At 47.0% G+C, this 13,884-nt stretch overlaps 1 protein-coding gene across 3 annotated transcripts in view; it reads left to right on the top strand.

Moving 5' to 3' along the window:
- LOC109896628 (synaptotagmin-1) overlaps positions 1 to 13,884 on the top strand; it is a 219,590-nt gene that overhangs the window by 73,752 nt on the left and 131,954 nt on the right. For 2 of the 3 annotated variants that reach the window (XM_031831610.1, XM_031831605.1), the window contains exon 2: positions 3,429 to 3,480. The gene's annotated coding sequence lies outside the window, so the exon portion shown is untranslated. Of the gene's footprint in view, positions 1 to 1,328; positions 1,421 to 3,428; positions 3,481 to 13,884 lie in introns of those variants that run through there. The other variant, XM_031831607.1, reaches the window with a different exon arrangement.

Here is a 13,884-nt window from a genome sequence, read left to right as displayed (position 1 = left end):
AGCCTTGGGCAATTCAATCACACCAGGCCGCCATTAGTGCTGTTGCCAAGTTTGAAAAAAGTACAAAGATGGAAACAAATATGAGGTCATTAGTGATGTCATACATTTAGGCATGAACAGGATCTCTATGGTTGAATGACCTTTTCTTCAATTCACTGATCATTGTTTGTCTTTCATCAATCCACATCCAATATAAAACCAACCCCAGTAAAATAAGTTAAAGGTCTGACAGAAGCTAAACTGGATATATTGGCTAATGGTTGTGATATACTGTACAGCTTCTGGTTGAAGGCCGTGGGCAAGGTGCATTTTGAGAGTACAAGTAGAACCACAGTGGCACAGTTACAACTCTATTTCCAACAGAATTGTTGACTCAGCCAAGTCATGGCACAAATGGGATCTTCCACAGAGCCAAGCTTGTTTGATCAAGTCATCTGTGACACATCACGCTGGGAAGGTTTTTGTTTAAATCAGTGCTGTCTATTACATAACCCATTATGATGTATGATGTTGCTTATATATGATTTGAGAAGCATGTGTAAGGCATATGAAGACCTTATGAATGCTCTATAAAGCCTTTATAAGGTAGTTATCTTGTATCAGTGTATGCATATTCGTGTGCATCTACAATGACTTTAAATGCCACTTGACAATATTCAGAGCTCCTAAATATGTACATTTTACAGACTCTTAAAAAAGCAATACATGACTAAAATGGAAATGTGTCAACTTTTCAAAACTGGCAACTTGTTTTTGCAACTGCCACGTGATAAATCTAGGGCAAGAGGATGTACCTTTTGCATAATTCAATAGTATGATGAAGGAGTAGGGAGAGGAACTTTAGTCTGACAGGATCCTTACAAGTCACCATCTTTTCAACTCCACTCTCTGTCAGATTGACAGGCCAGTAAAACAAAGGAGAAACCGTTCTATTTTTCATAACATACCCTAACATATACACGTGTTAATCTCACTTCTTCTCCACATTTAAGTCCACTTACTGACATGGGAGTGCATTTCCATGTCAAATTAGCTGTTCACGTCCTGAAACACCATGTCGCTGTCCATGGTGCTGAATTCAGATAAGTACAGATAAGTAAGTTCGGATAAGCATACAGCCTAGTTATCGTGAAAAACGATGTAAACAAATCGGGAGAGGCTACCTTTACTGGGATACCTCTATAAACATACAAACAACTTACTTTTGTTCATTAAGATACAGTAATAGGAGTCATACCATATAGGCTACCACATGACGAGTGCAATTACACGATTCACATGGAGAGGGAGAAAGAGAAGCACATGATCATTGGTTGAATACTATTCGTCAGTCTGTTGCCAGACGTGGGCATACTCACTACACTAGTCTATGGATCTTGTGGCTGGATGCGATTATCAGTTGCATCCGTGGATTTAGTAGGTGAGTAGCTCATCCTTTTGACGTGTTAGTTGAAACAAAATCTAGCAACATCGTGAGAAAATTCAATAGATATTTTGCCCATTCATTTGGAAGGAAACGTGCTTATTTGTCTAGCACGTTGCTGTGTGTAGCGGCTTGATCTATGAGTGTTATTTTGTTCATGGGTAGAGCGATTATTGCATATACATAAAAATACTATACATTCGTACATTGTCAGTAGCACACAACATGAAATATACTTCGTTTTCGAGGCAGAATACGTTTTTTTCTGTAAAGGAAGCATCTTTGATTGACTTGGCAATGAGCCAATCTCTTATTGGAAGTTGGTTGGTGCTGAACAGGGTAATTTAACCAAATAGAAAGTCAATTTGAGCGAATTAGTTGTTCGTTTATTGGTAACAATCTGACAATTCTTTAGATAAAAAAATGATAGCCTGCCCTGTTCCGTAGTAAGAACAATGAAATCGCGCTTGTTACCTTGGTTCGCTTTCTAAATATTGCGTTGTTTAGAGATATTTACATTCGAATGTGTTTAGAAGCCTTAACACAAAGTTTGAAACAGTGATGATGGTTTCTTTTACATTTAGTGCATTTCCTTGATCATAGCTTATGGTTGCAAATAGAGGCATGCATAGTCTATGCCATATGTACTCTACGGCAGGGTCCCCAACTGCCGATTTTATTTGACGAGCAAATCAGCTCCAAGTGATTAGAATTTTGGAAATCTGTTCCAAAGTATCCCCACGCATAATAAAAAATATGTGATCTATACAAATGTTTATACGTATTATGTTTTAGTAAAATATGTCTGTTCTGGGCTTCTTGCGGTCAATTGACAAATTAATTATGTTCTGTCCCCTTGACCATCCAAGAAAAAAATCGTCCCGCAGCTGAAAATAGTTGATGATCCGTGCTCTACATGCTTCTCTCTGTAGGTTTGTGTGTCGGCATCAGCAACCTCCAACTATCAAGCTTTTCTTAATTACCATAATCCATTTCTATTACCAAGCCTCTCTGGAGTACAAACCTACTTCTTTCTCACTTTTAATTTGTGTGCACTTCTGCGCACAGGTCCTTATTTGGTCATTCAGATAATAATAATTTAATCTTCCCTTTTCAGATCTGACGTGGTACCCCAGTATGTTAATTAACGGGTATCATATTGGCTCAATGTAAAACTCATGCATTTTGGCTAGAGCAAAACTGTTATATTCAAAACACAATGATCCAAATGTTCATATTAAGGTAACAGTTGTGAGGGCTACTGGGAGTCTAGGTTCGTCTGCTGTCAATAAGATCCTTCTCTGGACTAGTTTCTGTTCACATTGCTGTTTTACCATGCTGTAACGGCTGTCGTGGGTTGAAGAAGGTGAGGACCAAGGTGCAGCGTGGTACAGAATGGAAAAACAACAAAAGCGAATGAACGAAACAGTTCTGTCTGGTACAGAATCCAAAAACAGGAAACAACTACCCACAAACACAGGTGGGAACAGGCTACCTAAGTATGGTTCTCAATCAGAGACAACGATTGACAGCTGCCTCTGATTGGGAACCATACCAGGCCAAACACATAGAAATACAACGCACCGAACAAAACATAGAAATGAAAAACATAGAATGCCCACCCCGACTCACGCCCTGACCAAACCAAAATAGAGACATAAAAAAGGAACTAAGGTCAGGACGTGACACATGCTCACCTACTTCACGCTATACAGCATTAGAGTTTAAGCAGAAGCTTCTATTCAGGCAAGAGGGAGCCTTCTTCTTTTGTGAGAAAACACACTCATAGTCATGTTTGAGTTCACTGAACCACATGTTGTTTTATGTTGCCTTGGCCTACTTTCACTCTTGTACAGTGTGATTCTCTCTCTCTCTTCTCTGTGACTGCTGCTCTCTGCTGACCCTCGTCTCGTTCTCTTGGTTGGCCCTAGGCAGTTCTGCCTTTATATTGAATGTGTTTGGACACGCATGCCAGATCTAATACCACTGTCTGTCTCTTTTGCAGTGAAACCAGCCAAAGGAAGAACAAAAAGGAATCTACACCGACTGAAGACGTTGTAAGTCTTTCATTACATTTTTCCTTGAATCAACATATAACATTTCACAAATTGTGTTGTGCTTGCAGTGGTGTATATTTCTGGCCATCCCATCCCATCCCAAATCTATTGAGACAACCTTCCAATCTGTCAATTTCGATTTTAAGATCAACAAATAACCTTAGATTCGTTCGATTTTCAAACGTAAGAGGACAGATAAATACAGATCACAGTGGCCTACTCAACAAAGTAGTATTTTTCAAATAGTTTTTCTCAAAATTCTTTATATATTGTCTCATACAATAATCTGTACTCTTAATAATCATAATTATTGTTCTTAATATTATATTTAGTAACTCCACTGCAATTCCCCGATTTAGGAATACCACATGTTGCTCGACCTTGTCACGTCTAATCAAGGTGGGTGGAATCAGGCGCAGAGAGCAGAATGCGATCTTGAAGTTTATTCTCCGGTAGACAAACAAACACGGTCAACCCAAACAAACACAGGGTGAAATATTCCAACATAGGAATACAAACAAACCGGAGAATAAGAAAACCACGACAGACGAAAATGAATGACAAAATAAACAATCCCGCACAAAACAAGGGTGGGACAACCTACATTAAATACAGACACTAATTAACTAAACAACACACAGGTGAAACCAATCAGACAAAACCAACAGATACACGAAAAGGGATTGGTAGTGGCTAGTAGGACGGTGACGACGAACGCCGAGCACCGCCCGAACGGGCAGGAGAGCGGAAGTCGTGACAGTACCCCCCCCCCTGACGCGCGGCTCCCGCAGCGCGCCGCCACCGTCCTCGAGGACGACCCGGAGGACGAGGTGCTGGGCGATCCGGGTGGAGGCGGTGAAATTCTATCAGGAGAGAAGGGTCCAAAATGTCCCTCACCGGAACCCAGCATCTCTCCTCCGGACCGTACCCCTCCCAGTCCATGAGGTACTGTAGGCCCCCCACCCGGCGTCTCGAATCCAGAATGCCTCGAACTGTATACGCCGGGGGCCCCTCGATGTCCAGAGGGGGCGGAGGGACCTCAGACACCTCACCTTCTTGCAGGGGACCAGCCACCACCGGCCTGAGGAGAGACACATGAAACGAGGGGTTAATACGGTAATACCTAGGAAGTTGTAACCTATAACACACCTCGTTTATTCTCCTCAGGACTTTGAACGGCCCCACACACTGCGGCCCCAGCTTCCGACAGGGCAGGGGGAGAGACAGGTTTTGGGTCGAGAGCCAGACCCTGTCCCCCCGGTGCAAACACGGGGGTCTCACTGCGGTGTTGGTCAGCGCTCCTCTTCTGCCGTTCTCCCGCTAACCGTAATGAGTCCTGAACGGCCTTCCAGGTGTCCTTGGAGCGCTGTACCCATTCCTCCACCGCAGGAGCCTCGGTCTGACTCTGATGCCATGGAGCCAGGACCGGCTGGTAGCCTAACACACACTCAAAAGGAGACAAGTTAGTAGAGGAGTGGCGTAAGGAGTTCTGGGCTAGTTCGGCCCATGGAACATACCTAGCCCACTCACCAGGCCGGTCCCGACAATAGGACCGCAGAAACCTGCCCACATCCTGGTTAACGCGTTCCACCTGCCCATTACTCTCGGGGTGAAAACCTGAGGTTAAGCTAACCGAGACCCCCAGTCTCTCCATAAACGCCCTCCACACTCTGGACGTTAATTGGGGACCCGATCAGAGACGATGTCCTCAGGCACCCCATAGTGCCGGAAGACATGGGTAAACAAAGCCTCAGCAGTTTGCAGGGCCGTAGGAAGACCGGGCAACGGAATGAGACGACAGGACTTAGAAAACCGATCCACAACGACCAGGATCGTAGTACTTCCCTGGGACGGGGGAAGGTCGGTGAGAAAATCCACCGATAAATGTGTCCAAGGCCGTTGTGGAACGGGGAGGGGTTGTAATTTCCCTCTAGGTAGGTGCCGAGGAGCCTTGCTCTGAGCACACACTGAGCAGGAGGAGACATAAAATCTCACGTCTTTAGCCAGTGTGGGCCACCAGTATCTCCCTCTCAGACTCTGCACTGTCCTCTTGATACCAGGATGACCCGAGGAGGGAAGAGTATGAGCCCACCTAATCAGCTTGTCCCGGACCACCCTCGGCACGTACTTGGTCCCTACTGGACAGTTAGGAGGAGCCGGCTCTGACCGTGAGGCCCTCTCTATCTCAGCATCCACCTCCCATACCACCGGTGCCACGAGACATGACGGTGGAATGATGGGAGTCGGCTCTACTGACCGTTCCTCGGTATCATAGAGGCGAGACAGTGCGTCAGCTTTAGTGTTTTGGGAGCCTGGCCGATATGTGAGGGTAAACTGGAACCTAGTAAAAAACATGGCCCATCTAGCCTGACGTGGATTTAGTCTCTTAGCTGCCCGGATGTACTCGAGATTACGATGGTCAGTCCAGATGAGAAAAGGGTGTTTAGCCCCCTCAAGCTAATGTCTCCACACCTTCAGAGCCTTGACTACAGCTAACAACTCCCGGTCCCCCACATCATAGTTTCGCTCCACTGGGCTGAGCTTGCTCGAATAGAAAGCACACGGGCAGAGTTTGGATGGCACGCCCGAGCGTTGGGACAGCACGGCTCCAACCCCAGCCTCGGACGCATCCACCTCCACTATGAACGCTAAAGAGGGGTCCGGATGCGCCAACACGGGCGCATTGGTGAACAGCTCTTTCAGACGACTGAAAGCTCTGCCCGCCTCTGCTGACCAGCGCAAGCGCACCGGTCCTCCCTTCAGCAGTGAGGTGATGGGAGCAGCCACCTGACCAAAACCCCGGATAAACCTCCGGTAGTAATTGGCAAACCCTAAAAACCGCTGCACTTCTTTCACAGTGGTCGGAGTCGGCCAATTACGCACGGCTGTAACGCGATCATCCTCCATCACCACCCCGGAGGTGGAAATACGATACCCCAGGAAGGAAACGGACTGTTTGAAAAACTCACATTTCTCCGCCTTGCAATACAGGTCATGCTCCAGTAGTCACCCAAGTACCTTACGCACCAGAGACACATGCTCCGTGCGTGTGGCAGAATAGATCAAGATGTCATCAATGTACACTACCACTCCCTGCCCGAGCAGGTCTCGGAGAATCTCATCTACGAAGGATTGGAAAACGGCTGGAGCATTCTTCAACCCGTATGGCATGACGCAGTACTCATAATGACCAGAAGTAGTACTAAATGCGGTCTTCCACTCATCTCCTCCCCGAATACGTACCAGATTATATGCGCCCCTCAGGTCCAGTTTTGTGAAGAATCGCGCCCCGTGAAATGATTCCATTGCCGTAGCGATGAGAGGTAGTGGGTAACTAAACCCCACTGTGATGGAATTTAGACCTCTATAATCAATACACGGACGCAGACCTCCATCCTTCTTCTTCACAAAAAAGAAGCTTGAGGAGACGGGTGATATGGAGGGCTGAATGTACCCCTGTCCCAGCGATTCGGAAACATATGTTTCCATCGCAACTGTCTCCTCCTGGGACAATGGATACATGTGACTCCTAGGAAGTGCAGCGTTTTCCAGAAGGTTTATCGCGCAGTCCTCTCGACGATGAGGTGGTAATTGGGTCGCCTTCCCTTTACTGAAGGCGATAGCCAAATCGGCATATTCAGAGGGAATGCGCACGGTGGAAACTTGGTCTGGACTCTCCACCGTAGTCGCACCAACGGCAACTCCTATACACCTACCTGAACACTCCTCTGACCACCCCTTAAGAGCCCCCTGTCGCCAGAAAATCACCGGGTTGTGTTGAGCTAACCAGGGAACCCCCAACACCACTGGAAACGCAGGTGAATCTATAAGGAACAGGCTAATCTGCTCCTTATGATCACCCTGCGTTACCATGTCCAGCGGCACCGTAGCCTCCCTAATTACTCCTGACCCTAATGGTCGGCTATCTAAGGAGTGCACGGGGAAAGGTCGATCTAACGACACCAGGGGAATCCCTAGCCTTAACGCAAGCCCGCGATCCATAAAATTCCCAGCTGCGCCTGAATCGACTAGCGCCTTATGCTGTAGAGAGGGGGAAAAACCAGGGAAAGAAATCAATACAAACACATGACCGACAGGAAGCTCTGAATGAGTTTGGTGCTTACTCACCTGGGGTGATCGAGCAGTGTTCCGCCTGTCCTCCCGACTCCTAGACGAGTTCCTCCAGCACCGGTCGGACGTGTGCCCTCGTCGACCACAACTGGTGCAGGAGGACACTCCTCCTCCGGTCCCCCTTGAAGCCGTACCTCCTAATTCCATAGGGATAGGAACAGGGGGACTGGGGATTGGAAACGACAGGACCTGATCCGAACGCCCGCGAGCAGCCAGCAGGTTGTCGAGACGGATAGCCAGATCGATAAGTCCATCCAGAGTGAATGTGGCGTCCCGACATGCCAGCTCCCTGCGGACGTCCTCACTGAGACTACATCTAAAATGATCAATCAAGGCCCTGTCGTTCCATCCTGCTCCTGCTGCCAAAGTCCTAAACTCTAGGGCAAAATCCTGTACGCTCCTCGTCTCCTGACGCAGGTGAAACAGCCGTTCACCCGCCGCCCGACCCTCGGGTGGATGGTCAAAAACAGCTCGGAATCGGCGGGTGAACTCTGGGTAATTATCCTTAGCCGAGTCCGGACCATTCCACACTGCGTTGGCCCACTCGAGGGCTCACCCAGTCAAACAGGAGACGAGGGCGCACACGCTCTCCTCTCCAGAGGGAGCAGGACGCACGGTAGCCAGGTATAGATCCAGCTGAAGGAGGAAACCCTGGCACCCAGCCGCCGATCCGTCAAACTCCCGTGGGAGTGTCAGCCGAAGAGCCCCAGAGCCAGATGTGGTCGCAGAAACAGGAGGTGCTGGAGAAGGGGTTGCTAAAGATGAGGTGGGGAGGCCACTCCTCTCCCATCGATCCATTTTCTCCATCATTTGGTCCATAGCAGAACCAATCCGGTGAATCAGGCTGGTATGATGGAGGACCCTCTCCTCCATCGATGGGAGAGGAGACGCTGCTGCTCCTGCTGATTCCATGGTGGTGCAGGATTCTGTCACGTCTAATCAAGGTGGGTGGAATCAGGCGCAGAGAGCAGAATGCGATCTTGAAGTTTCTTCTCCGGTAGACAAACAAACACGGTCAACCCAAACAAACACAGGGTGAAATATTCTAACATAGGAATACAAACAAACCGGAAAATAAGAAAACCACGACAGACGAAAATGAATGACAAAATAAACAATCCCGCACAAAACAAGGGTGGGACAACCTACATTAAATACAGACACTAATTAACTAAACAACACACAGGTGAAACCAATCAGACAAAACCAACAGATACACGAAAAGGGATTGGTAGTGGCTAGTAGGACGGTGACGACGAACGCCGAGCACCGCCCGAACGGGCAGGAGAGCAAACCTCGGCGGAAGTCGTGACAGACCTTTTGCGTGAATCACAAGTTGATGTCAATGGGAGATTTATGCAAACATGTGGCTTATATGCTCTTACTGTATCTACATGCATTTAGCCTATAGCACTTGAGCAGTACACACACAGTGAGTTACTCCATGGGACATCTTATTGAAACATTTTAAAAGCAGCTGACGCACATACTGTCACTCAACTTACCGTATCAAGTTAGTGAATTGACCAGGGAACCAGAATGCCTGATGCCCTCTGGTCTCGTTTGGGATGCAGGCATTGTCCTACTGCCTGCTCTAATGAGATCTCTTGGCTGGAGAATCTAATATTCACCACCGAGGCTACAACATGGCCCCCAAGTCAGTGGCTCTGGGGACTGTACGTTAATCCAATGGAGTGGAGTCATCTGTGATCAAGAAGAACTAGAGAGGCAATAGAATAGAGCCACACTCCAGAGGAGAATGTTCTGTAAGGGATCTGTAGTGTGTGTCAAATTACCAATAGATGGCAGTGAAACATGACATTTTCTCTCCACAATTCCTGATTTAGGATCAGTTTTTTATTTTAGATCACAATGAATATGATTACATGAACAGGGGAAGCTGATCCGAGATAAGCACTCTTACGCTTGACACATACGGCCCTCGTCTTTACAGTATAGTATGTATGTTTGCTTGTTTTTGCTGGTGGCTGGTTTGGAAGGACAGGCAGTTACAGTATAGACAAGAGTAATTAACGCTGCCTCATTTTACATGATGGAGCACCAAGTTGTCTCCTGTGGTGAATGGAGCTCCCTGCATCTGTCCCAACTGTCACCTGTGATTGATGAACTCTGTGTGTCCCAATACGTCTTCAAGGCTCTTCGCTGCTGTTTACTCTTTTCCAAGTGAGTCCCTCCTCTTCTCCACATAGCCTCCCCAACTTTGAGGCAGAGACAGGGGTGTACTGGCAACAATCACACCCCCTTAATCCATTTAGATCCAGGACATAATCCGGCCAGTGTTTCCTGGCATTAAGTGCATATTCACACCTGATATGTTGTTGTGGGAGATGGGCCAGATCTGATGGGAGGACAGTAGCAGGTTTATAGGCTCTCTCACCACCAAGGTCGAGCCTGTCAGTGTGTCCGTGTCTCATAACACCTTCCATAGGCTTTGGGCTTCGGGGCAGTCGCCTGGCCCTGTTCCACAACACTGATCCTGGCCTGATTCTGACAATCTCACCCTCTATCTGGGGAAGCCCTTTGAGGGTTCCCATCACCTGCCTCTCCCATCACCTGCCTCTACCCAGTCTCCCACTTTAGTGTGATGACAGAGTTTAGAGAGCGTGCGCCCACATAGATGCTAAATGGTATCAGCATAAGATATTGTCACAATCACAGATTTGCAACAAAGCCATGATGTATTGGGTTTGAGCCAGGTGACGAGTTGAACCAGGGAACACTTGTTATGATTTTGTGTTTTCCTCTGATACTTGGTAATAACTTTACAGTTTACCGGCTCACTGAGAGTCATCAATCTGCTGGTGGATGTCATCTTGCTCTCAGCTCTCAGCTGCTTGGAGAGGCTGACAACCATCTCATTCACTCAGTGCTCAGTCAGTCATATCTCCCAGGGAGAGAGAAGTGAGTGGGATGGAGATAAGTGCTGCAAGATGGAGCCCCTTCATTTAATGCAAAACAGATAGACATGCAACAGAAAACATTCACGGTCACACAGATTGATACAAACACTTTGAATTCACTCTTGAGCATCATAGTATTGTTTTGGAGTCAATATAGCACAGTGATTAGAGACAATTATAAACTGGGTGGTTCGAGCCCTGAATGCTGGTTGACAGCCGTGGTAGTCCGTACACCACAGGCATGACAAAATATATATATTTACTGCTCTAATTACGTTGGTAACCAGTTTATAATAGCAATAAGGCACCTCAGGGGTTTGTGGTATATGGCCAATGTATCACGGCTAAGAGCTGTATCCAGGCACTCCGCATTGCATCGTGCTTTAGAGCAGCCCTTAGCCATAGTATATTGGCCATATACCACACTCCCCCGGGCCTTATTGCTTAATTATAAAGTCGACAGAAAAACGTTGGTTCACAGAGTGTAATAATTGACATGAGGAGCTGTGAGGATGGGGTGTAAGGAGGTTTTATGGGGATGTTTTACAGGGTGTATTCATCACCCTAGCTGTCTATAACCAGACTGACTACTTCCCCCGCCTGAGTGCATTAAGGTCTCTCAGAGTGGGCTTTCAGACCAGACCCATTTTAGACATAGTTCTCTCTCCCTCTTTGGCCAGGGTATTACAGCAACCAAAATGAGCTCCTCTTTCTCCTCAGACAAGGTTAGTATTCACCTGCATTCCCTTATCTAACGGGACAGGCTATGCTCCATGTTCATTTTTGAATCTCAGGCATTATGCTATTTCATTTCCTCCCTAATTCGTTTAATCAGCCGCTGGGTCCCGCTCCTCAGACAGGGCTGGGGTGACAGCAAACGGAATTCACATCTCATTCTTTGTCCTCGGTTTCTGCACCATGCAAACTCTGTGATTGTTCTTTAATAACAGTGTGTGGATGTATCCAGGTTACCATTGTGGGGACGTAATTTAATACCTAATGTTGCCCCTTTGAGGAAATTACAGGGAAATTGAGGGCTCGCTTTGAAATGAGGTCTTGCGTGGATTCTGTTTCACTGAGAATAGGGCCGTACAGCTTTTAATCAAACAGAGTAGAACATTAGCAGTTCATTTGATAATCAGTTTAACTTTGGCAATTCAAATTCTTCAGTCATTCTTTATCTCGGTGTAGGCTTCAAAGTCAACTTCTCTCCTCAACCTTCATCCCAAGGAGCATTACGTTGCCTCAGCAAAATGGATGACTGAACGAGATGCAAATGCAAAGCATGGTGAACGACGACACTTGTCAGCATTAAGCAGTGTCTAAATGATTCAAGGTCACGCAACGAGGTGGACACACTGAGGTCAGTGACTGACGAGTGAGAAAGGCATGTATGGCATTAGCCCTGGTGGACCTTAGCCTAATCTGTCAGGGAGTTAGACCCAGAGCGCTGCTACGCTGCTTAATGAGAACCGACCAATCACATCTAATCACTACTAAAGCCTGCATCTCCGCTGGCCTGGTCGGGGTGCACACCAGGATTGTGGAACTATAAGAGGTCTAATGGCGTAAGCCTTTTATTTCATAGTAGCAATGAAGGATCAGCCCGTTTAGCTTTTCTCTCCGCCTTCTTCCTTGTTTCATCCTAAGTGTTCATCCATTTATTTTGTATTTCTATCCACGTTCGTTTGCAGCAGCATGTTGAATGTACTGGGTTTTACAGATGCGTGTGCACTACACTGGGGGTTGGGCTGTGATGCTGTTGGCTGTGTGGCCTCTTCTTCTGGCTAGCAGACCGTGCTCAGTAACCAGTGGGCTGATGGGCATGTTTCTGTCAGCACAGCCTCTTGATCCTTATCCAGGGAGCAGTGAAACCACCCTCGGGTGAAGCTCAGGACAACGCTGATGGGTAAAAAGCAACATCAATGTGTTCAAAATAGCTGTGGGGTTGGCATTTTCCAGAATGCTCCACTTCCCATGGCGTTCGCCGTGTCCTCTGTGAGCCAACGCGTCTCGGACACATTGCGGTCACCATGTGGCTGGAGGAGATCTGAATAATGCAGAGATGAAGACTGCGAATGTCCCGTGAGAAAAGTGTGTTCCTTGAGAATATCGTCTAAGCTGTCCAGGACATGTTTCTGACTCATTAGCCTTGTTACAGAGGAGTACAGTATATCCTTACCAACCGAGGTCAGGTGACCACTGCATTGTAGGTATTTATGTACCCTAAGACCAATGGAACCATGTCAGATTCAGAGGCTGTGTTGTTTTGAGGAACTCCCTGAACCATCCAAAGTGTTCTCAGTGTCTGAAGCTGAACTTCTCACAGGAGAACCCAAAACATCTCCAAGATGGATTCCTTTTCATGTTTCTGGGCAGGCTTCATGTGTCTGGTCTGACCTTCTATCAGTGGTGTCCCACTCCCAACCAAACAGTTTTTTAAGCCAGGGACATTTCCTGATCTACAGGCTTCTCTTTCCTCAGCGGGAGAGACTCACTTCAAAGGTGTGGCCAGTAAAATCAGGGCATCTTCGTGCTCAACCGCAAGGTCTTCTGCTGAATGTTTTACGGTCAGTGGGATTCTCCAAAATTTCTGCCCTGGATGTCAGATATTGGAATTGTGTTATGATTCACCTGCAGATACCACTGTCACATCATGTCTTCTCTCACATGTCTTGCTTATTGCTGAACTCTCTCATGTCAACTCGTATTGATAGACTCTGCCCTCTGTGTTGACCTCCATTACTCAGTGTAGGTAAAGAGCTACCACCTTCACATGATACCTCCAACGACTTCAATCTCCTAGGCAAAAACAGCAGGAGAGCTAAAGAGCCAGCGAAAGAGACATAGAGAGGGAGAGAGAGAGGCAGAGAGAGAGAGAATGAGAGCTAGGGAGAGAGAGAGCAGTCGCTCGCATTAAGCAAATTATTTCATGCACGGTGGCAGCGTTATGAAGATAAAAAAATGCCACTGAGGATCCTATCAGAGGGATCAAATTGAGGATCGTATTAGTGGGATCAAAGTGAGAACTACGTCAAATATCTGGGGCAGGTTTTTTAAACTGTTCTGTCATCAGCCAGCGGTGATTCATCCGGATGCCTTGTTGTGCCCAAAGCAGCTCCGTAGATCTACTAATGCTAAGTAACATTTGGTTGATTGAAAATGTTATAGGTCACATTAGGAGGGAGGTTGAAATAGCTCTATTTGTGGGATGGGGGAATCTTTCTGTGTGTGTGTGGCAGGGGGATATGCAGCCTTAGTCCCTCTTTCCACGCTTTTCAGGGAGTGTTGTGGTGTTTTCTCCCCAGGATTAGGCCCACTGACTACAAGTGGGTCCATATTCACTACCGGG

The sequence above is a fragment of the Oncorhynchus kisutch genome, linkage group LG9 (genome assembly GCF_002021735.2).
Source record: "Oncorhynchus kisutch isolate 150728-3 linkage group LG9, Okis_V2, whole genome shotgun sequence".
Classification (NCBI taxonomy): domain Eukaryota; kingdom Metazoa; phylum Chordata; class Actinopteri; order Salmoniformes; family Salmonidae; genus Oncorhynchus; species Oncorhynchus kisutch.
This window is presented reverse-complemented; position numbering and strand designations above follow the sequence as displayed.